The sequence below is a fragment of the Sceloporus undulatus genome, chromosome 5 (assembly GCF_019175285.1).
Source record: "Sceloporus undulatus isolate JIND9_A2432 ecotype Alabama chromosome 5, SceUnd_v1.1, whole genome shotgun sequence".
Classification (NCBI taxonomy): Eukaryota; Metazoa; Chordata; class Lepidosauria; order Squamata; family Phrynosomatidae; genus Sceloporus; species Sceloporus undulatus.
Window position 1 is genome coordinate 133,749,595 of NC_056526.1, and position 26,225 is coordinate 133,775,819.

Here is a 26,225-nt window from a genome sequence, read left to right on the forward strand (position 1 = left end):
TGTGCCCCCTTCCACTCTCCTGTAGAAGATAATTTATTTAGGTTTGAGGAGTTTGCAAACATGTCTTGGCCTTTCTTATATTTGCCACCTCATATACCTTTGTAAAGAAATGAGCCATAAATTATTAAGTCATGACAATTTATGTTGCTTATAGATGACACTGTAAAGCTGTAACAAGCAGATTTTTTACACTGATAGTTTTTAGAGTAATTCTAACATGTCATGACACAATGCAGTTATGTACACTTATGAAGTCCTTGATATGGTATATGTCAGTCCATTTGGGATGTACCTTTTTACAAATATTTAAACCATAATCTTTACAGTTCTATTTTAAGACCTATTGGCACTGGGTGAGTGCTCTAGTTTCTCATATCTCAATATTTTATGCACTGTGCTGTGTCTTCTGATTCACTTGTCTTGTGACATAGCTCACTTAACAGATCTTGACTAACTAATATTATTGCTTAAAACAATTCTGCTTCCTTCCAGTGAGAGGTATTTGCAGGCAAACTTCACCAGGCCCTGTTGTTTCCCAACTTCCATTCATGTTAACAGGGCTTATCCAAGCCTTTATGCAGCAGTAATATCTAGTGAAATGCACCTTACTAAAGTGTACCTCTTCCTGTCTATTACATGCTTGTGCCCCATAAAATAAGCCAAAGAATGTTGGAAAACACTAATGCATGCCAGCTGTTTCTTCTTGATGAAAAGAAATGTAAACTCAATGTTTAAATTCTTACTGTTTGCTTGGTATTTGTGGAGATGGCTTATGCTGATTTTCCAATAATAGAAAAATGACTCACAGTCTCAACACTTGAAAACAACAATAGCAACTATATCTCATTGTATATTGAAGATTATGGTAAAAATACTATCCAATACCAGAATGACATTTCCAAGTTTCACGAGTCCAGAAAGACAACCATGACAGCATCAAGGCTTCATAGAGTGCTCCCCGTTTACTACACAATGCAGTGGCTGCTGGCATATCTGAAGTGTAATTGCATCTTCGGTCCTTATTTCCCAAGATGAAGCAGCTATTTGAATGCTCCTCTCCTTTTCTATCTTATAAACTGTAAGATATCCTCTTACTTCATTCCACATTCAATGAGTGTGAGGGCAACCAGAATAGGTGCTTTTCCCAGCCCTGCCACACAGTGTACAGCAATGTGGCAGCCAGGTTCTTCATGGAATTTGGTTTTCAACAAGTTAATCCAGTTATCTGCAATCTCACTTAGCAATGGTTCTCCATCATCAAACTGCCAGCCTGGAACTTGGATTCCTTCTTTTTCAACAGGTGTTTTACCAACTCACACCAAGGTTCTTACTCCATATTTCTTCAACTCCTCTGTGAATTTGGTGAGGGTTGCATTGATTGGGTTGTGGGTGATCAAGACGTGCATATTCTTGTAAGTAATCTTCACTGGAGCAGACAGTTCAAAATGACAAGGGGAAGAATGTGCTGGGGAAGAAAAATATCAATTCTTGCAACATTTCACAGCAGAAAACATTTTTTTAAAAAAAGACCAATGAAGTGTTCAGGGATCAATCAGAGCTTTTTTTGTTGTTGGTTGTTCTTCAAAATGATTCTTCATGTCAAGAAAATGTGAGCGGAGGGGGCTCTCTTTAAAACACATTTTGTACCCAATAAATGACAGTTACTGTGTTTGCACAAAATTTCTCTTTGAGAAGTTAGAGATCAATCGATAACCCCCATTGGTTATGCAGTATGACATGGATGGGCAACTATAAATGGGCTTCGAGTAACTTACGGTGGGTATGCTTCAAAATTCCTATTCCTCCTTGCCAGTTTAAATGGTTATTCATGAGCTGTTTGGCTGGGATGGGGACATAGAAATGAAAGAGACATTTGCCTTTATCTGAAGCTCTGTACAAGCAATTTCATTTATCAACAGAGACATTTAGCCTTATCTGTCAGAGAGCTCTGGTGCCACAACAAAGTACAATTCTCAGAATTCCATAGCAGTGAGCCATGAAAGTTAAAGCAGTGGCAAACTGGATTATTTCTATAGTGTGGATGCAGCCTAGACCAGTACAGTTCAGGCTATCTGATGTGAGGAACCAGCTATTTCTCATTGGCTACAATTGTTTCTTTCTTTCCTGGAAATTCAGTGTGGACCAGCAACCAGTGGTTCATGCACTGACCCTGAAGTATCTTATTCCAACTTATACTTCAAAGTTATTAGTTTTAGGACACTTGTTATTTATAACAGAGTTTAGGTGTAACTGGTTTATGAATATTGACCAAGAATCCAATTGCTAGTTCTAATTAGATATACTGAAGCAACAGGGTTTATATATGTGTCAATTTACCATTTAACAATTGAGTCTTCTCCAGTTTGAGGCTATGGATTCAGGTCATTGTTAAGAGTAATTCAGCCAAATTCCATACATATTTATGTGGATTTTTCCAATTGTGTTAACGAGTTATTTCCACTTTGTGGAGCTCATAGGACTGAAACTTTAAAGAAGGAGACGTATTGTCAGCAGACAAATGGCTATTGGCTACATCAGGTGTAAACATTTACTGTTCTCTTAATGTATAGCACTAGAAGGAAAACAACCTAATGCATAATGTCCTCAACTATAGTCACAGCAACAGGTGAATATAGAATATGGGAAAGCCACATAGTTTAGCATACTGATATTTTTTTGTGAAAATAACCAGCCAACCAGTACTGAAATCTTCTGTTGTTTATAAATGATGCATGATTTTTGAGGTTTTACACAAAATTCCACTTTAAAGCAAAGTTCTTTTCAGTAAGCATAGAAAAGATCTTTCAGATGTTGATGATATTTCTGGGCAGATCAGCTCTGCCGTATCTGAGGTACAAATTAAATCCCGAGTTATATATGTTTTAGCTCCCAGCTTGGGGTCTACCAACATCTATTTGTATCATTTTCAGCCTGTCAGATGCTTTGAGCTTGAGTCCAGTCTCTGTGTCCCTATTGGCTGATAAACTGTCCTCTGTCCCATGGGATGGAAAGTATAGTAAAGGCATATCTGTATAGACAGACACTGAAGGCATACTGATTCTTTTTAGGCATTCTAATTAGGTAGTGTTATATATTGGGATGCCCTTGAAGTTGACACAGACACTTCGACTGGTGCAGAATTCACAAGCCAGAACTGTACCTATTAGAGGTGTAAAATTTCTGTATGGTAAAAAAATGCATTTCCCCAGAGATCCCCTCCCCCCCTTGAAAAGAAATGAAATTTTCAGGAAAGGTAGAAAAAAATCATCATTTTTTTAATCAATTAAAGTAGCTTTGTTGTTTTAGAAACATGAAATACATTATTTATAACTTGGTACAAACGTATTGTGTCTGATATATTAAAAACCTAGTTTATTCAGGAATTAATTACAAATTGAATTGACTTTTTATTTAAACAAATGGAGTTACAAAGGATTGAACTGTAAGGAACCATTGAATTATAATGAATCTTTTTGCTTTTTCTAGTTTATGAATATCAGAAAATATCAACATTTGTAAAGCAAAGAAAATTATTTTGTTCCCTCTAGTTCTCCATCCATAGTGTCAAGCAGACATAAAGAACTCATAAACATGAAAAGAACTGGGAAAAGGAAACAGATGAAGAATTGCAATGGTATGAAATACTGAATATAGTCTTACACACATCTCTTCAGATTTTTTTTTGCACAGTATGATCTTGTTCAGCTGTTGTTCACCCAATAATTATTGGGTTGGATCCAGGTTTAGTCATATTTAGAGTAGACTTCAGTCAGACTTCAATTAATCATAGCTAACTCAGTTCTCATTTATTTAACTGCATCTGCTTTAAGTGTAATTGTGAGTCCATTAAATTACATCTTTGGATATGTCCTCCTTTGTACTTCAACAAATAGAAGTAGCTCTTTCGCAGTTCATGTTAACGCAAGTATAGTAAATACAGGATGAATATCCCTTATCTGAAATGCTTGGGACTAGAAGAATTTTGGAATTCGGATTTTTTATTTTTTATTTTGGAATACAAGTAGCATAGTATGTACCTGTGCTGTATTTGCAAGGCTGGAAAGAGACATGAGGCTGGAGAGAATTGTGAGGCTGGAGAGAGATGCAAGGATGTATGAAATGGCACAATCCAAGTGTAGTGCTTGACATGAATCCACACCTCTCACCATTTTACAGATCCTTGCATCTCTCTCCAGCCTCATGTCTCTCGTCTTTCTCTAGGCTTGCATATCTCTCTAGCTTCACAAATACAATATAATTAGTTCCACAAATACAATACTATGCTATGTGTACAGTGCATAACAGAATCCAAATCAAAGCCTCTAAGTGTCATGCCACCAATTAAAAAGTTTTGGATTTTGGAGCATTTTGGATTTCCAGATAAAGGGTACTCAATCTGTATAAGCAACGGTCGCCCGCCTCGCCGGGCAGACCGTTTTGCCGCTAGACGCAGCTGGACTACAAGCCCCAGAGTGCTCTGGGGCTTGCCTGGCTCCCTATTGGTGCACGGGGGCGGAAGGGGCGGCCCTTCCGCTCCGTGACGCTCTGGGAGCCGGTCTCATTGGTGTGGGGCTTCCGGTCCTCCAAGGCTGCCCATTGGTGGGCTGGGCCTTGGAGGCGGGGCCCCGCACAGCACGCAGGGAGGGAGGGGCCTAGGCCTATATAAGGCCATGTTGCTGGCCCCTCCCTCAGTCGGTTGCTTGGCTTCGAGCATAGCGGAGCCAAGCTGTGGAAGGGAGCAAGTCTTGGTGCTTCTCCCGCCCGCCCACCGCTGTTGTTAGGTGGTTTTTAGTCACAACTTGGCGGCAGCATAGGCCAGGATCTGCACGTTGTGGTATCAGGGCTATGGAGCTCTGGTTTGGGAGTCAATAGGTACCCGGGGGCGAATAGGGCAGGCGTTTGGCCATTGCGGGGGCCAGAACGCAGGAGCGCCTCCCAGTGACTAGGGGCTTTGTGAATTGGTGAACGCAAGACAAGGTTTGCGGTCAAGTTGTGTTCCTTAGCCCTTAGGTCATCCCAAGCACCAGGTGGGTGCCCGGTTTGGATAATCAGACTACATCGGGTGGTTTGATTGCACAGATCCTGACCTTATGCTTTGTGTCAATCCTACCAATTGTTTGCAAATAAAGTTGTGGCCTTACTTCCAATATGTTGTACTGTGGTTATTTGACAGCAACATCTGAGGCAATAAAGCACATTTCAAGCAGGGTGAAGATGGGAGTGAAAAGAGCTGTATAGAATTGTCAGCTAGTGGAGTGATTTCAATGTTGGGGTTATATGATCACACCTGGACACCCCTCCAAACACAGGTTAAGGACCTTTGTCTTGTCTGGATTCAACTTCAATTTGGTTTTCCTCATCTAGTCCATTATCTCCTCCATGCTTTCACGCAGGAATCACACTATCCTTAGCTGAGACTATGAAGTCGAAGGCTTTCATGGCCAGCATCCATAGTTTTTTTTCCCCCCGGGCTATGTGGCCATGTTCTAGAAGAGTTTCTTCCTGATGTTTTGCCAGCATCTGTGGCTGGCATCTTCAGAGAATGTTTGCCTGGAAAGAACTTGTGTGTGTGTGTGTGTGTGTGTGTGTGTATTGTGTGACCTGGAAAGGCTGAGACTGTTTATGAGTTCATGAGAGCTCTAAGATTTTTCTGTCCCACAACCTTCTCCAGGCTCATTTGATGAAAGCAAGGTAGAGGGCTTTCTTGATGGCTGCTCCCAGACTTTGGAACTCCCTCCCAAGAAAGGCCAGGATGGCCTTATCCTTGTTCTCCTTCTGACGACACGTCAAAACATTTCTGTGTTGTCAGGTTTTTACAAACTAACTAGTGTTGGTCTTTTAATGCTGTCCAGTTTCTGCTTTTAAGGCTGGTATGTAGTCTCTAAATCCATTTTAATATTTTTAATCTTTAGTGTTTTAACTTGATAAAATGTTTAATTATTTTAAAATCCTGTACTTTTATTTTGTGTATTTTTATTTGTATTGTTTTAAATATGGCTTTAGCTGTCTTGAGTCCCATTATCAGGAGAAAGGTGGGATAGAATGAATAATGATAATGGTGGTGGTGGTGATGATGATGATATATAGACACACAACTATTAGTTTGTAGGGAGTTTGTACTTTTAAATATTACATCAAAGATTTGAACCAAGGAAAAGTAAAGCCTTCCATTTGTATAAATGAAATGGATGCATGCATGTCTGCTTGAACTGCATAATGTATTTTGCTTTTGTAAGGTTTTCTTCTCCTTAACCACTGGAAATATCATTCAGCCAATGGTTTCTAAGATTTTGACAAGTATTCCCTATATAATTTAAGTTTCTCTTCACAGCCATAAGAAATGGAAACCTTTTGAAAAGAGGAGCACTAAGACTCACATGATACAGACGCCCACATCCTTTATAAAACTGCATGCTGTTGTTGCATCTGCTCAGAATCTATGCAATACATTTGGCAGTGCAAGTAGTGACAATGAGGTGAAAAATCAGCTAAATAGAAGAGTTGTGGAATTACTTCATGTTTGATAGTGCTTCTGGGTTACAAATTCATTAGTTTTGACATGCATCAATTTGTGTCTTTCTCCAAGGTTACTCTATTTATCGACCCATAATATACGAACATGTATGTTTTAAAATACAAATGTGTAAAAATGGATTCTGTATGCACACCTGCAACAAAATAAATATTAACTTACAATGTATGTTTTGGTAAAATTAAGTTGCAGTAAATGTTAGTCAGATTTTGTCTTTAGGTGTATAGCTTTATATATAACATGTTCATGTGCTCACTTTCTCCTTGCACAGTAAGTGTATTAACCCATTCAGATCTGAAATAATATTTCTTCTGTGTTCATGACAGTGGTTGTGTTGCCTGAATGCTTGGTATCTTTTCTTTTGTCTTTTTTTCTTCTTCTAAAGCCATTGACATGCCCCTTGCCTTTTTGCGCAACATGTTGGGAAAAGATTATACATAAGGACCCTTGTTCATATGAAAAATATCTGAAAACAGTAGATTTAATATTTTCCCAAATTGGTTGTGTAAAGGCTCACTGGCCCTTTAATACTGTGCTTCTGTTGTCATGGCAATGGAGATTTTCAAGTAGGTTGATCTGCTGTGCTTTGCTTTTTATGTAAGCCTTTTATAGGCTGTGGTTGGAAATTCATTTTAGACAGCACCCATGCACTTCAAGGAGATGAGGAATCCTTCCATTTATCATCCCTTTGTTTCAGTTTGATGCCCATTAGGATTTGATGACGTTTTCTTAAGAATCTGGGGTGGGTATAGAGATCTTAATGCACCAGAAGCATGGATGCTTATCGACTGTCCTCACTCCCAGGGTGCAGAAAACAGCAGACATTTTATAGACACATACACATGCACAGTTGATAACACAGTATTGTGGACCATAAGGTCAGGTTATTGATTGGGCAAATCCATGTTGGAATTTAAAATTTGCTTACTCTAAATATTTCAGATTTGCTTTGTTATGTAAGACAATCATTTTGTGAGTCTAGGGAAGTGAGAGTTTCCTTTTGCCTAATTCCCACACAGTGTATGCATATTGAGCACACAGCTATGTTGTGGTTGTCATTCTTATTATTTCCCACCTTTCTTCCTGCACAAGTCTCAAGACAGCTTGTGTTATACAGTAGATAACCACTTCACTTTTGGCTGTATTTTGTTTTTATCTTGTTAATGAGTAATATTTTCCTTCCCATCAAAGTGGGATAACATGATACACCTGGGATCTTCAGGATTTTTAGCATGTAGAGAATGACCAGTACTCTGTTGCAAGTACTCCAAATTGTAATGGCTTCTTTTTTTGTTTTATCACATTGTCTGGGCCTGTTTTCTCCAGAAAATTAGAGAAATGCCCAATGATTTCTTGATTTCTTTCTTTGATTTGCTGGAGAACACCAGCAAACTGCTCACTGATGACAAGCTAGGTGCTGGGGTTAATAGATCTTGGCTTGCTTCATCAGCATGCACAAATATATCTTTTGATCTCATCACACTGTCAGAAGGCATGTTTGGTGGACACATGTGAGAAGGCCTTCTTGGTGGCTGCTCCCAGGCTATGAATTTCCCTGCCATTGGAGTCTGGGCTTTTATTTATTTATTTATTTAAGACTCTTTTGGTTGTGGCAGAAGGGTCTTTAAATATTTTGTTTTCAGACAGAATTAACAAATGGTATTCATTTCATTAAACTGAATTCAAAAATTAAAAAGGAGAAAGAAAGGAGAACGCTTGTAGACATCTCCTTCAGTATGATTAAATGTTTGGATATGCGCAATACAGCAGTATTTAATAATAAACAAGTCTGTTACAGTCACTCCATTCATCTTAGTTATTTAGTCATGGCCTTGGATCTGACCTTGAGAAATCTGGGTTTAGATTACATGCTTTTGTCACAAGTGTGCTGGATTTGTTCACACAGCATGACAAACCTAAGTTACTACTTGGTTCACACAGCATGACAAGCCCAAACTGCTACTTGGATATTTGTTTCCCGTCTTACAAACTAGAAATCAAATCCATGATATGTTTTAGTTTTGTTTATGAATTCTATCTTTACTTTGTGGGAAGAGAGCTAAACCAAGATGGCTGCTGTGCCTAGGTTTGCACAGTTAAATAAACAAGCCACAGAGTGGTGCCTTTTGAGTGGGAGTGACATAGCAACATGTATCAACACCAGGGATGCACAGAACACATATAAGCCTTGTAATTCTCAACAACAGAGTGCCCTGACACATCGAGACATCCTGCTGAGAAAAAAAATGATCAACTAGTGTGCAAATTTTCACATTGCAGGACTTTTTTGTGAAAAATTCTTTTGCACAAAATACCTGGAAGGTTTGTGCTCAAAACAAAAGTCTTTGGGCAGGTTTTTGTATATGTGCGTGTATGTGCCTCTGCAAAAGAAAGCTTGATACCAAAATCCAATGTTTTTACAAAGCAATTTTTTGCTTAAATAAATTTTCACAAAAGTCTCAAAATAGGAAAATCATTAAAAGTAACAGGGCTATTCTTGACCAGTGCGGAATTTTTTTTGAAACTATCCATTCTTACATGTTGGAACAACTCAAAGAAAGATTTAGATCCTTGGAAATGAGAATTGCAACAGAGTCTCTAGTGAAATTGTCAGATTACAGGTAGGCTCATGCAGAAGGACAAAGTCTTTCACATCACCTGGTCCCAAGTCTTTAACACCTTTCTAGCTCACAATTGTGAACATGAGTACTTACTACAGAAAGGCCTAATGTGAATACACAGATGAGAGATCAGGATTATATGGCTTCACCTTTAGCATGAGCAATAGCAAGTACATTTCTATACTGCTTATCAGTGCACTTAAGCACTCCCTAAGCAGTTTTCAAAGTGTAAGCTAATTGTCCCCAAATGGGTACTCATTTAAGCAACCTCTGAAGGATGCAAGCCTGAGTTGAGCTTGAGTCTTTTTGCTGGTACAGTGCTCCCTCGGGTTACGAAATTAATTCGTTCCGCCGCCGCTTTCATAACCCGAAAAGCATTCGCAAGCCGAAATGCCATAGGCGCTAATGGGGAAAAGCCGCGATTTCGTGCGAAAAAGCGCCGAAAAGCACCAAAATTTTTTTCGTAACCCGAAATAACCTTCGTAACCCGGAACAATTATTTTCAATGGATTTTTTTCGTAACCCGGAAATTTCGTAACGTGGGTATTTCGTATCCCGGGGTACCACTGTATTGAACTTGTAACCTTTTGGTTTGTGATTGAGTGGCTACAGTATAGGCATTTAACCACTGCGCCACCAGGGCTCTTTAAATAAATGTTACTTCTTTATCATCATTCAATAATGTATAATCATTCTGTCAAGGACATATTGAAGGCAGCATCTTTCAAAGTTAAAAATTATCTTTAATGTAGGACACAAACTAAAACAATTTGGAAGCTGATTCAAGAAGGGTGTGATTACCTCATGACACGCGCACAAACACACATACACAGAGGACAACATTTTTTATTTCAGTGATACTTTTGTATTCTTGATCTTTGCTCATGTATTAATTATATCCTTATCTAGTATGCTTATTTATGGAACTTGTTGCACCACTTTTAAATTTTCCTTTAAGCATTAAGAAATGAAACTGAATTTATTTCTTCATATGCTTATTTTTATAAAACAAAATACTGTACATTTCTCCTTCTAGAGTTTTGAATATTCACATGCATGCTATGCAAAATAGTCTTTAAGTTATGGGAGAAATGTATGGAAGATGGATGACTCAATAGGAGGAGAACATTTTAAGTGAAACTGCAAAGATTAACTGGTATCCGTTAGCTTTGATATGAAATTTGCTTATGTAGGTTCTTGTTTTTTCAGTTTAACTATGGATTTATCACCTAAAGCAGAAAACATAACACTATAACATTGATCAAGGCAGACAAGGATCACATGATGGCTGCTTCTACAGCTGTGGATTATGCCCTTAAAGAGACATTTATGCCCTTAAAGAGACATAAACTTTGAGATCTCAAGTGACAGAAAATACAATAAGAAATTTACTAGTAGGTCATTATTGCTAACACCAAACATTTTTTTTATATGTTTACATAGTTTCTTGGGAGTTTTTAATGGAAAAATATTATATCAAGGAAAAATGCTCCAGTGGTATAGTTTTCCTCTTCTTCTTCCATATTCTTTTAGGACACGATCTAAGATAGCTTTCATCTTGTTGAGGTATTGGACTACATCTCATGATCTCAAGGCATCACAGCCATTTGCAAAACCTGCTGGCAATTATTGGAGCTGTAGCCCATCACTTGTGGAAGATACCAGTTTGAGAAATACTGATGTAGCCACCATGTAACAGCTAAGCAGTCTATGCCTAAATAACAGAACACTTAGGAACCTTATGTTCCATAATGATAGAAAAGTGGGATATAATTAAAAACATTTTACTAAATATTTTTATTGCGTCAATGAAGATGAAATAGTAGAGTCTATTTTATGCATATAAAAGTTGAAGTCTTTCTGGTTCTTTTACTTGTTCTCTCTGCCCTTGTTAAATACACACCTACTAACCCAACCATTCATAACACCTCCTCTACCTTCTCATCTTCTTACCTAGCTTTCCAATTTTTACCCACTTAATTTCTGAATTTTATCTTCCTTTTCAGTCTCCACCCTCTTCTCTTGGAACCCCTTCAGATAAATGTTTCCTTTCTCCCACACATTCCCATCTTTTCAATTTCCTTTCATCTCTGCTATTGTCTTGCGAGGATGGCTAAATGTATTCCTCCTTCCAAATGGGCATTTTTACCCCAGTTCTACTTTTCTGCAAACCTTCTAGGGTTCAAGATTAGATCGACTGCAGGAATTAACTGCTTTTACCCACAGGGAGTACTTAATCTGATTATCAGCACAGTTACTGACAGATTGGTGGTATACAGATGGATGAGATTGTGAAGATGGAGTTTTGAGAGGTCTGTTCAATACTGTATTGATTATGTAGAAGCTCTGAATGTGAAAGGGAGGAAAGGGGTAGGTTAATAGAGCAACAGCTACTCATTCAACATTACCACCTCATTTCCACATTTTTTATTTCATTTTTATCACAGTCTCTGCAATTTATAAAACCAATGATAGGTTTTGAATAATTATCCAAATGATCATTGTATTCATAGGATATGTTGCTGTAAGGAGGGCTGGATTCTTACTGTCCTAAGCAGAGACTTTTTTTGTTTACCTTAGACTGGGGTTGATCTGTGGACTTCCAGACTTTTGAATATTGGTCTGACTGTTGAATATGACTGTTAGCAAAACTGGATGGGGTACCCATAGCTGGAGTCCAAGCAAAGGTTCCCAGCCTGCCTTATCCCAATTGGTAGTGACCCAGATCTTAGTGTCCAATTAGAATCAAATTGGAATCCTCCTTAAAAGTTGCGATAGCCAGTACTTTACAGAAGATGCATTAACTCAACCATCTTCTTCTGTGGACATAGTATAAAACTATGGCGGGATACAAACCGCCGCTTTGCGGCGTTCCCCGCCGGCGCCATTTGCTCCACGAGGGAGCCGCAACATCCAAACCGCGCGGCTGCCGCGCGGAACAAAAAAGAAGCTCCATTTCGGAGCTTCTTTCTGTGGCGCATGGATGACGTAGCGAAGCGCCAAGGGCGCATTCGCTACGTCATTAGCGCCGCAACACATCTGGACGCTATGCGTCCAGTACGTAAAGATGGCGCTGTCCATGTAGAAGGGCCGGCGCCATCTTGTACGTATTGTATACATACTAGGGTTAGGGGGGTGCGGAAGCACCGCCCCTTCCTAACCCTAGTACGTATACAATACGTACTATATGGCGGTGTGTATCCCGCCAAGGACATCTTTTTATCATGCAGTCTGCCTTTCCAATTTCCTCTCCAAGCCAATGTCCTGACAGTTTGGCTGCTTACCCTAAAAGCCCCGTTCTGACACTGGCCTTGACTGTATGCACTAAGTAATTGGCTCTGTTTACTTTAGTTAACCTGAGTTTATATGAAGCTCAGTACTAATATCAGGCAGCCCAATGTTTATATGGATGTATGTGCAGAAACTTTATTGAAAAAAGCCAAAGTTTGCATAGTATGTTGTATAATCCCCTATATTTTATTGTAGAATTATAATACATTTAAACAATTTTTATTCCCCCCCTCCTTTTTAAAAATGTTTTCTAAGTTTTGTAAAAATATTGCATTCCCTGGTTGCATACTGTGGTCAAACAGAAAGGTAATAGATTAGATTTTTTTTTTTTGGTGAAAAGTGTGCAAAATAAAAGCCTTATTTGAATGGTTTACATCAGTGTTTTACAAAGAGGTTTGGATGATGATGATTGATGATTATGATGGCTTGTTTTCGCATACAATAAATATAGAAAATAAAAAAATAAAAATGGGCCCAAACAGACAGGCCAAAATAAATCTGCTTTGGGACACTTTGGAAGTATGCTGTTTAATTGCTGCATGCGTCCTAAGAGGCCGGAAGCCGCGGCAAAGCCACACTCCAGTCCTAAGGACTGGAGCGCAGCTTTGGCACAGCTTCTGGCCTCCTAAGATGCATGTGTCATTTAAACAGCATATCTCCAAAGTGACCCAAAGCAGCTTTATTTTGTCCTATCGGTTCAGGGCCGATATATGACTTAAATATGAATAAATAACAGATAAGTCTTTTTGCTAAAAAGAAGAAGAAGAAGAGAGAGGCATATTTCATGCCCCTCTCCACTGTTGTCCCAAAATAAAGGAAATCCATTGATTTAAACCTTAGCCTGAAGATATCTGCAGCTGCACCTGCGGTAAAATAAAGTATTGTGGTCATTTTTGATTGTGAATGTTGGGAATCATTATGATCAGGAGGGTTCAGGAAACACAATTGCCTCCTCAGAGGGAATTATGCTTTATAAGTCTGATTGGCATGCACATGAACCAGCAGTGCAGTAATAGAGATCTTATTCACTTCAATGAAACTTGTGCAAAAGAAGATCCTTGATCATGGTAGAGAGGAGGAGTAGGCAACATGCACACATAGGTCTAGTAAGTGATATATGGGAACCAGAGTCTACCATATGTTTACTCTTGAATATTTTTGAAGTAAAAAGAATGCATTCAGAGTGCATGTTAGGAGCCAAAATAACCCTGAAAATGTTTATTTCTCACCTTTTTAAATATGTTTTTGCCATACTATTCATTCACATCTATTTTAATAACAAATGCCTGCTGTTTTGCTTCCATTTTGAAATTTTAACAACATCCTCCTTCACTATGTAATCCAGGCAAATCAGGGATTCCACAAGAATATCCTCCAAACTCCAATGGGCATTCATACCCACATTTAATGCACTTCCAAAAAAGTATCCAAATGACTTTTCCTTCCTTTGCCACTTCTCATAGTACTGTAATTATCATGGCATGATAGAACAGGGAACATCTTCCCAGGTGCCAAGACAACAAAAAGAATGAAGTATTCTTCCATGAAAAATTTAATACAGTTGTGAATCCTTCCTGAAAATCTCCCATTTGAAAGGGAATTGTCTTTTGAAAAATATTAAAATACAGCTTGGGGGAAAAAAAACCCTTTTTAGGATGATAACTCACAATTTCCCCATCAAAGATAGCTAACAGTAATGCTGGCAGAGGAATTCTGGGAGAAGTAATTTTAAAAAAGTATTTCCCCAAGCCCTACAAACTTATTCCATTGATTCAGTCCAGTTCCACTGGGAACAAAAGAGGCCTTGTACAATTTTTGCTTGAATTGTGTGGGAAGATAGGGTTCACCTTAGTTTGACCTCTACAGGAGGATTTCATGACTGATCTGGAATGGGACATCCCTTGTCCGTAAAGTACTCAAACAGGTGTTGCTATCACAAATCCCACTCAGATTGTACATTCCAAATTTGATGCATTTAATAATAGCCACTGAGTACCATGCTGGCGGCATGCAAATGGTACTGCTTTCAATATTTGTTTCATGGGCCTAAGAAAGCTTTTTTTTTTAAAATACATCTGAATAAAAGTAAGCTTTTAACATTATTAGTTTATCCACGGATTAAGGGAATGACTTTATTTGGGCTGCAGTGTTTCAACTGAAATTTAATGCAAACTGCTGACCAGTGATGGCTAGAAAGATGTTACTGTACATTGAGGAATTACTACTATCATAGAGCTGAGATTTTAGGCAGCCCAGCAGTGTATAAGGTGATTTTACCATTTCAAAAACTGATCTGAAATCCCTTTATATGATTTGGTTTTGCAGATTAAAAGAATCTTCTATGTTTGCAAAGTTTATAAGGAGCTTGGATACCTCCCCAAATGCATTTTACTGAGTGTTATTTTTGGCCTGTTCCTACACTCACTCACTCCAAAGTTATGAATGATATGCTATTGCAAACCTTTTAGATACCTTCAAAGGCAGTAGGCAAATAGGATTTTTTGAAAAAAGCCTTATAGGTTCTCTTATTTTCTGTGGGAAAGATTTGGTGATGTTGTTCAGTATCCTATGTATCCAAAATCCTGAACCCCCCACTCCTTGGTATGAATTCCTGTAGCCCAATGTGTACCAAAATCTGCTGCAGACGCTTCCTTAGCTTCCCAAACCAGAAAACTATAAGGCACAGAGGGCTGCACAAGAGGAATGACCAATTCTGATACAAACTGTAGGGTCCAGCAGAAGTACATAATTAGATCCAGGCTTATGAATCCAAGTTTATAACCCTTTTAAAATACTTAGTGATGATGATTGGGGGAAGGCTTTCTTTCAGTCCTGCCACCATTACAGTCCCATTTGATGAGAACATAGTAATAGCAATAGCAAGTATATTATTATACCGCTCACCAACATACTAAGTGGTTTACAAAGTGTAAGCTACTTGCCAGCAACAAGCTAGGTACTCATTTTAGTGACCTACTGAAGGATGGCAGGCTGAGTCAGCCCAGAGCTCCTGGCTAGTATTGAACTCATAACTGTGGGGTAAGCACTGGTAAAATGCAGGTTAAACGTTTAGGAAACGCGTGTGTCTGAAAGCCTGATGCACTTCCTAAATGTCAGGAAATTGTCGGCTTGCCTCCATGTCCCTGAATCGTTGGAGGAGCAGCAATTTCCTATGAATGGAAACTTTACAATTCCCTGATGTTTAAGAAGTGTCAGGCTTTCAGACACATGCGCTTCCTAAACGTTTTAGTGGCGTTTTACCAGCTCTTACCCCACAGTAAGCACTGGTCTGAAAATCTTCTTTGTCTGCCAGCAAGCAAAGAGCCTGAGTTGAAGGTCTTTTAATTGGATTTATTTATTTATTATTAATAATAATGATTTAGCAGACTTTTTAAAAACATTGTGTAAAATTAATATTTTAATATAATTGTTTATTTAAAAACATTTGTATTATCACTCATTCTAATTCATATTGTGAGTTTTATGTAGGGAGAAAAGCAGGATATTAAATAATAAGTTACTAAATCAGTGTAATGTAAGGTAGTACATTGCAGAAGTGGAGTTTAACCTTTTCTCTCTTTTGGTTTTAGACCTGGGGTGGGAAGCCTGAAGGGCCTGCCTGCCTCCACTTATTTTCACACAGTATGGAATGACATTCAGTGCTCTGTAGGCTGTGGATCTTCTCTTGCTCTGTGGACTTCCACTCAGTGAATTGCTTTCTGGTTCTTGTGTGCTCAAGAACTGAAAGATAGAGTTAGAAACTGTATGCAAGAGAAACAAAAAGAAGGAGTCAGTAGAATAGTAATGTCATGCACAGAAAGAAAGAGACATACAGTGCTGTAGAACCATCAACAGCCCTACATTTGGCTTCAGCTTTACTCACTTATCAATTGTGCAAACTTTCCCACAGTTCAACAGCCCTTCATGGGAAAATGGTTTCCAGAAGCAGAAGAGATGCCATGTGCTTCTACTTTATTATTGTCAATTCCAAAATCCACAAAAGGGTGATATACTTTTATTGGGTAACCAAAATGCACAAAGTGCTTCATGCAAACGTTCAAAGCTCCACTGCCTTCTTCATTAGGCAAAATATGTTAAAAAAAATCATACCGGAGGAAGAAAAAGGGATCTAGGATGTCTCTGTCCCTTGTGAAGCCACAGGCCCCTTTTAGGTGTTTCCTGCACTTTAAGGGAATTTAGCCTCGACAGAAGAATCCTGAATAAGAGGGAAATAAGGACCTGGACTTACTGTATATACTAACAGTCTAAAAATAGTGGTTTTTTTTTGTGGGTTTTTCGGGCTATGTGGCCATGTTCTAGCAGAGTTTCTTTCTGACGTTTTGCCAGCATCTGTGGCTGGCATCTTCAGAGGGTGAGCATAACAAGTTATGCCAGCTGGAATTTTGTAAGTTATTTAGCATTGTTTTTCTTTGCTTCACCCTTTAGAGCCTTTGTTACATGCTCTTATGTTTTACCCTTGACCTAACCATAGGTCATATCGAAATTCATAATTTTGGCCCCAAAAGCTGCCCTCGACTTAGACATGAGATCAATTTATAGTCAAATATATACAGTCACATTTTGAGGATTTTTACTTACAAGAAAGGTAATTTTGTTTTGTTTTGACTATCATTGGCTGAGTTTTACTAGTCTGTGCCTAAAGTTTTCTGTGCTGGGAAGGAGAAACCTTAAGGTTCGAGCTTCCTATGACATTTTGTCTTGTTGCATACAATTTTAGTTCAAATGTCAAGCTGGAGACCAGGCTGAAGACATCTGTAACAAGCATACCCTTGTGCTAATATGTGTCCATCTCTGTGTGAATTATTTTAGAGCTGGGTCAATAGAACCAGTACTGCATCTCTAGGCATTTTTCATTTATTATTAGCAGATCAGTTCAGAGACCAAGATAAACTCTTGCTTTCAGCAGTACCAGAATGTATAAAATAACTGGTGGTAAACAGCTATAAAAACAGCTTGATTTTTACAGCTTCTGTACAATGAGGGGTTTGTAATCACAATCAACTAATGCTGACTTTCAAAATAATTTAACATTTATAGACTATGTTGGTTTGTAAATCTTCTTAGTTCTTCTGGGAACAGCTCAGCTAGAAGGTTTTTGTGCAGTGACTTGTTGCATTCATCCTCCTCTTTTGTGATGGTTTTAAAATGTTTTCTTGTCCCCTAGTGAAAAGAGGGGATAAATTCCATTTGGATGGATGAGTCAACAAGGAAGGCTGGGGATAATGAAGAATTATATCCATAGTGTATGTGATGTGGTTGCTAGACTCAGACCCACAGAGATGTGCTACCCTTCAACCTTTTGGGAGACAAAAGGCTACAGATTTTGGAATACGTAGTGGACAGTTTAAATGAGTGAATCCTTACTGCCTTCAGCAGAGTAGAAAATGAGTACACATATGAATGTTTTAAATCGTTCCCCACTGGGATTTATAATTTTGAAATGATTCTGCAATGATTCGGGGGGGGGGGGGGGGACACAAATTGGGATTCTTTGCATTTGACATCACCACAATAAATTGTGCCTCCAAAAAGACTACCGAAAAATACTTGCATATGATTATGCATTTTCTGCATCTACTACTACTAAAAGGGGGTGGGAGGACATTGTCGAAATGTCTCCCTTGCAATACCCTTTTGTACAGTTAAAATAAAAGTAATTTACTAGGTCAAACTACCCATCTAGGACATATCGTGGAGAAAATAACTATCATTTCAACCAGTTTCTCTAAGACCAGTTCTTCCAGATTGTTTTGTGTATATTGTCCATCTACTGCAAGTGAATTCCTCTTCCCCGTAGTAGATAGCATAACCCAACTGACCCAGTTTAGCAGAGGCAGTCCCAGTTAATCCTTTATAATACATTTTTTTCAGATTTTAAAATGTCCTAATTTCTCTGTCACCCTCCTACCTACCCCTACTTACATACTTCAGTTTCTGCAGACTGAATTCATCATGTAAAGGTAGTTTGTACTGAACTAACTCAGCAAAATGGAGAGTAGAGGGAGGGGGTGGACTTTACATTCCCCAGTATTCTCAGGCAAAAGTAAAAAGCTTCAGCCTCTGCTAACCTATATATTCTTCATCATCAATACTTTCTGTTACCTTGACAATACGTAAAATCATAGAATCATAGAACTGGAAGAGACCACAAGGATCATCAAATGCAATCCCTTGCCATGCAGGAACTCACAGTCAAAGCACTCCTGACAGATGGCCATCCAGCCTCTGTTCAAAGACCTCCAAAGACAGAGATTCCACCACTCTCCAAGAGAGTGTGTTCCACTTTTGAACAGCAATTACTGTCAAGATGTTCATCCTAATTTTGAGGTGGAATCTCTTTTCCTGTAGCTTGCATCCATTGTCCCATGTTCTGTTCTCTGGAGTAGCAGAAAACAAGCTGCTCCATCCTCAATATGACATCCCTTCAAACACTTAAACAGGGCTATCATATCACCTCTTAACCATCTCTTCTCCAAGCTAAACATACCTAGCTCCCCAAGTCTCTCCTCATAATGCATGGTTTCCAGACACTTCACCATTTTAGTTGCCCTCCTTTGGACATGCTCCAACTTGTCAACATCCTTTTAAAATTGTGGTGCCCAGAACTGGACACAGTATTCCAGGTGAGGCCTGACCAAAGCAGAATAGAGTGGCACTATTACTTCCCATGATCCATGATCCACATCAGTATGATGTGGCAGCTGCAAAGGCTAATGCAGCTTAGAATTGCATTAGCCTTTGCAGCTGCCACATCATACTGTTGACTCATTTTCAACTTGTGGGTCTCCTAGATCCCTTTCATATGTAGTCTTGTGAAGGTATGTGTCCCGCCCCCCAATCCTATATCTGCATTTCATTTTTTTTCTGTCCTATGTGCAGTACCTTACATTTCTCTGTGCTGAAATTCATTTTGTTAGTTTTGGCCCAGCTTTCTAATCTATTAAGGTCATTTTGAATTTTGATCCTCTCCTCTGGGGTATTAGCTACTCCTAATTTATCTGAAAATTTGATTAGCATGCTGTCTATTCTTTCATCCAAGTCATTGATAAGGCTGTTGAATAGCACTGGCCCAAGACAGAGCCCTGTTGCACCCTATTGGTCACTTCTCCCCAAGCCATTGGTGAGTACCCTTTGGGTTCGGTGAATCAATCAATTACACTTAACAGTTTCATTATTTAGTCCACATTTTACTAAAATGTTTGCAAGAATAGATGTTGCTTGGTCACACATATCCCAATTTTCATCTGTAAAGTGTTGGATGGTGTCTATTTCACACAGTAGTAATTACTGCAAAATTACTTTTGAGATTATCGCTTCCATAATCATTCACTCTATAATCAATCCCAAAAAGTAACATTTCCAGACTTTCTAACAATTAGGTTATCTTCACCTTATGTAAGTCCAAAATATGAATATGCTTGCATTTGAAATATGTTTAAGTCAGATGAAATCCAAAATATTGTATCTCTCTTAGAGGTGAGGCATGTAATTAACAGTCTGGAACAGAAAGTGGTATTTGGTGTAATTCTGACACACATGGCTTTAATTTTATTTATCAGATCTCATGGAAGTACTTTTATTGTGACCAAAATGTAAAAAATGCTTCACTTAAATTGGCCATGCTCTGAAGAAACATCTGGTTAATGTTTAAAGCTTTTAATTGTGGTACTAATCTGGAAGTGGATGAAGGTTGCTGTTCTGGATCAAAGAAACTATAGAAATCCTAAGGTATTATGATTATAATTTCCTTCCTCGTCACCAGTTTTTGTTTTGTGCCCAGAAATTAGAATGCTATTAAGGACTATGCCTGTGTCCCATACCAGACTGTGGGGAGGTCATGTGCATATTTTCCCAGTTCATGCACAATATCTCCTTTCAGTGCTGCAGCTTGGTTATGCTTGCCTCTATCACAAAAGCTACTTTAGCCTGTGTGCTAAAACCTAGACATAATTGGATGGTGTGGAAGTTTTCTGTGACTTTTGAGCAACATTGTAGACAGTTGGGCTAAGGCTCATGAAGAAAGAGAGCTCCATTCCTGGGGAGAAATCTGGAACTGGCTTCCTAGAATGCCACTCACCCCCATGTGAGTCTTCCTTGTTTCTTGTTGCTGTTGCTGTTTTTTCAACTGGCTTCCAAGAAAATGTTTTTCAAGATAGAACTTTTAATGAGATACCATATTGGTTATAATGAGACTGTTTTTATACTGCCTTTTATTTTAAATTATTTTTGAAGTTATTGATAATTTTAATTATATTTTAAAGGTAACTTTTTATATGTTTTAGCATAGTAAATTTGAATACCAAGTTTGAGGGAAAAGGTAGGATACAAAGTTAATAAAATAATAATAATAATAATAATAATAATAATAATAATAGGAAGACGCTACCAGATTCCAATCATGCATTGTGCCTGGACCAGTGATAATGTCTCTTCATGTCTTTTTTACTTGCTAATGCTCAGGTTTTCTTAGCAGTTTATTATCTGCATGCTACTGTGTCGTGATGAATCATGAATGAAGTAAAAAAAAAGCAAAGGCTACCTTTCTGTCAGCACTTGGGCCATTTTAAACTATTGGCTAAAGCAAGGCTGGTTGACAGCTTGGAGCAGTTTCCTAAAAAGAGAGGGGCTTTGTGCATATATGTAAGTTATTAGATGAGTGGTGACTTAGAAATTAAATACATAACTGACTAGATAATAGAATAAAAGGCAAAATACAAAAATCAACAACATATGTAGGACCACATATTTCCCCCACTCACCTCTCCCAATCTAAGGCAAGTGACAGATCGTGAGGGTAAAATAATGAGGAAAGGGTAACCCATACAGTATAGTAATGGAAATGACACATGACATAAAGCATCACGGAATCTAAGATCTTGCTTCTGCATATACCTGGCTGAAAACAATCATACCAGTATCTATTCTGTCCTCACACTGTGCCCACACTTCACAAGAGGTCAGAATGTGCACACCACCAAGATGCTTATCCCAACCGCCAAGATGCTTACCCCAACCCACCATTACCATGTGTTATTTTCGATGCCCATGGGCCATGTGGCCATGTTGTAGCCCCCAGAAGCTGGATAAATTGAGGCTTTTTTTAGCTGTAGTTTGGGTAAGTAAAAGTTAAACGTTTCCCCTTTGTTATGATTGTCAAGTTGTAGGGGGCAGTGCTCATCTCCATTACTAGGAGCATTATCTAAGAGGACTCCGTGGTCATGTGGCCAGTTTGACTTAAGGCCAAGGTGCATGGAACACTGTTACCGTCCCACCAAAGTAGTACCTATTTATCTACTTGCACTTTTACATGTTTTTGAACTGCTAAGTTGGCAGAAGCTGGGACTAGTGATGGACGCTCACTCCATCACGTGATACTTGGGTCTTGAGCAATTGTCAGAGTCAGCGTCTTAACTGCTGAGTCATGTTTGGGTAGGTTTATCAAAATCACTATTGTCAATAGTGTGTGAATTGAGGGGTGATTCTGGTGGTGGCTCCTGCATGTACTACAACCAGAGATGCCTGATTTTACTTGTTTTCAATGTCTCAGAATCTTCCAGCCAGCATATTAAACCAGAACATAGATGAATAAATAGTTTTGAAGTAGTAACCTTTGAAGGTTTACTTATGATCAAGAAATACAAAGTACAAACATATAAAAGGAAAGCATCATATGCTCCCCCTTTAATAGGAAGAAAACTAATTTGCCAGGTTACATGACTTAAGTCAAGTGCTAATATAAAACCAATACAAGTGGCAAATACCAACAGGTTCTATATACTCTGATTGCAGATTACTGTGTCAGTGTGTCAATTCCATGACACTTTTTTCATCAAGCTATCATGCTTGATTGCGCTGCATAGTATCTGGCTGGGATCAGTACTTGGATGAAGATGAAATGGTTGCAGCTCAGTTCAGACAAGAATTAGGCTATATTGGGAAGTTCAATGAACTAAATAATTGAACACTGAGTGGGCCAAGTTTTGAGCATTTCTTTCTCTTGCTCACTTACTCTCCTCCTTCCTGAATGGGAGCTTACCTAACTGTTCTTTCTTTTTTCTTTCTTTCTTTGCCAGAAACTACCCAGGCATTCTTAAATGCCATGACACATTTGAGAGAGAACTGTCTTAAAGATAGCATTTCCCCCCTCAACAAAGATGTTAACTTTGATTTATAGCTCTGTGGAGGAGTATAAATTATATGGAATCAGTACTTCCCAGATGTAAGTAATATATACATCTATTTGCAAACTCCTTTCAGCATTTGAATAGGTCTGCGCTCTTTGTATATGCCAAAAAACGTAGAGGGAAGGGACATAATTTCCAAGGTCTAGGGCACTGAGAATGGGAGAACAATCTACTCCCTTTATCTGTGCTACCACCTGATGGGAAGAAACTCTTGTAGGTTTGGCATGTCAACACCATTCCATTCTATCAGATTTCAGAGCCAGTACTAAATGTGGGGATGAGAGTCCATGTGATGTCACAGAGGCAGGACAGGTAAGGATTGGGAGGTTGAGCTGGAATTGCTTCTGAGTTTGCTGACTATGGAAATAGAATAGGGCAGTTTGTGTAAATGGGTCCATAATATAAGAAAGATCTAGCTAATGATGTGATAAGGCACCCAGAGGCAGGGAAAACATTCTTTGATGGCTGGGCACTCAGCAAAATGTGTCTAATACTTGTAGCAGTTACCAAAGTTCCTGCTAGAGCTTGCATCACTTATGCAGAAGCTGGGATTGTGGAAGGCTCGTTGCCATCCCTCTGAGTCTTTTCCAAGCTTTGACCTGCTGTCACCAGGGCTTGTACAAGAAGAAGGCTTATAAGTTCTAGTGCTGGTATTCCATTCACTACCTTACTCCAAATAGATAGGCCCAATTACATGCATTCACTTCTCCCTTCCCAGCCCCCTCCTTATTCCTGGCTTTTTGGTGCACCTACATTGCACAAATGAAAAACACATAAAAATGACTTTGCACTGAGTGAGAGAGGCCTGGTGCCAGTTGGGAATGGCCAGAGATAGGCACCTACAATGCACATTCAAACGACAAACTCCCTTCTCCAATGTTGCTTGCCCTTAGCTATTTCACAGTGACTCCATGAGACTTTAGCCAGTGCTCTGAGATCTGACAACTATAGGCAACAAATCTCCTTACCTGGGTTCCATTCCCATCAGACCATTTCATGGTTTTCTGTTTGTATATATTATAGTCACCAAGTTGCTTTGTCCACACCTGTAACTGATGTGCTATTTCTTAGTGGAAATGGCAGCCATAAAACTGTCATATTACTGGAAAGCTGTTTATCAGGAAGATACAAGTTCATTTTAATTATTCAAAATTCCTCAGTAGCACTACTCTTTCCAGATGTCCAGTTCAGCATTCTTACTTGATCTAGTGCCAGGCCATCCCATGAACAGCACTTAACACATGTATGCTGCAGCAACCAACTGGAAATGTGATTGTATAATTCCACATAGACTGAAGTTCCAAAAACTATTTAAAATTGTAATTATATGCCTAACAATGTGTGGATTTTCACTGCATGGAAAAGTGTCATATTTTCTATAAGATCCTGCTCTGGCAGTAAGCATCACAGAGGTGACTGTCTCTTGTAACAACATTTTCAGGAATTGGTTCTCAATTCTTTTGGTCTGCTTAGTGGTTCTCAAGCAGCACTGACACTTTTCATGAGCCAGAATTTGTTTTAACTCAAAGTATTTTGTATGGTATACAGATATATCATTATCACCACCACCACCACCACCATCATCTTTCATAGAAGGTAACGCAGATAGTATGAGACCATGGTGAAAAGGGACTCCAACAAGGTCTCAGGCATTATCTCATTACCATTATCTATTGAGACATTCTAACATTTGGCTTAATTCTCATCCTAGCAGAAGGGATATTTTAGTATCTCAGGGCACAGAACTAGACCTAAATGGTAGGCATTATTACCTCAAGAGTCTCAGCCACTTTGTTTTTTAAATACACAAATAAAAACCAACTGGGACAAAATTTGTCTGAACAGAACTATTGTGTTTTGTCATTGAGGTACTAATTTGTTCTGCAAACAGTAATGTATTTGGGGGTGGGGTGGAATTCCACACTGCAGTTGAAATATGATGCAGGGAAGCTGGTAGGAATGTTGGGATAAGAAATAACCATTCCCCCTGATCAAAGGTAGAAAGTGGGCAGGAAGTGTACATTCATTTAGTACTATTGGGTGGCTGGTGGATCTGCTGCCGTGGGTGTGGACAGTGAATCAACTCTTGATTTGAGTGTCCTGCAACTGCTCTGAGTTGAATGGGAGCTCTGCCAGTGAGCCTCTGTTTCAAGACAAACAGAAATCCTTTTCACCTTGGAGCAGCTGTGTGTGTGTGCATTTGCCACTTCTGTCACAGCAGATCTGCCAGCCACCCCTACATTCCAGGAAGGAACAAATGGAAGCACTTATGCCATAAGAGGCTGGAGGAGACATTCAAAGACAGTACATGTTAGAACAGCTGTGGACATTTTTCAGCAATGCCCAGAACCAAAGGAGGATGCAAACAATGCTAGAAAGCATTGAGCTTTGAACTTCCAGTGAAAGGATTATTTTCAATGTCATCTGTGAAACATAGGGAGAGGTGTACTTCTCATTCTCTGTAAATGGAATGAAAGAAACCCCCCACCAAAATCAAAGAACAAACAGCTTCATTTATATACCGCTTCATATTGAACTAACAGTGTCTAAGTGGTTTACAACTGTAAGATAATGCTAAGAATGCATTAGCTTATTGTTTCTGGCTGGTGTGTATCATGGACATCAATCCCTGGAAGAATTGTGACATGAAATCTCAGAGTGCTGGCACTTCAGAGCCATGATGAGCAAGAAGACATATCTGAGATTCAACAACAGGGAAACAAGAATGATACTTAAAGACACTGGCAAATTAACTGTCTTCCAGTTTTTGAGCAGCCCTGAATGTGGTACATACCATGAGTGGATCTAAAAATGGATAAACAACAGCTGGTTAAATTAAAAAACAAGTTGTTATTCTGACTGTGTATCCCAAGTAAAGCAGGAACATATAGCATAAAAGTGTGGTGGTGCTGTGATGGTAGGTTATATGTTCTGAAGAGGGACATCTACTTTGGCAGGTGGACTGGTATATTATGGGAAGCAGAGTTTGTTTATAGTGTGATGTCAGTATGATAAACCATATTTTCATACTGAATGATATGTGATGGAAGACATTTTTTTTTCACTAGCTAGGTCTGCTAATTAGAGATCTCATATTTGTTGGTACCTTTGACAAAATAAGATACACACCACCATCCTTACTCCTATAGCAATTCTGTAGATAAGAGAACACCATGTATTTTCCAGCATCAATGTGGCAAATTCTGGCTGTCTTGCCACCCTGCAATAGGATGAATAAAGCAAATAAATTGATGTTGCTAGTTCTATGTTCTCCAATTGCATTGTTGCTCCAAAGGAGGGGGTCATGTTTGATGTCTGCAGTAAAATGAGGTGGTTATTAATGTCTACCTTCTTTGCCAGTTTCTGCACCCCTTTCGCATTCCATTCACCATCATGATTCCCAATGACCTAACAGGAACAACCTGCTGCAGTTGTGGTATCTATATGCTCAACTTTGGGGCAGCTGTGTGGTGGATGGTTGAGATCGAATTGGGTGTGAAAGAGATAAAATGTAGCACTATGATGGAAATGCAATATAATGCTATAACTATAATAAAAGAATTTGTTATTGTTATG

At 38.8% G+C, this 26,225-nt stretch overlaps 1 pseudogene; it reads right to left on the reverse strand.

The window, feature by feature from the left end:
* Positions 1-965: 965 nt before the first annotated feature.
* Positions 966-1,427, reverse strand: LOC121931955 (annotated as a pseudogene).
* Positions 1,428-26,225: the final 24,798 nt, after the last annotated feature.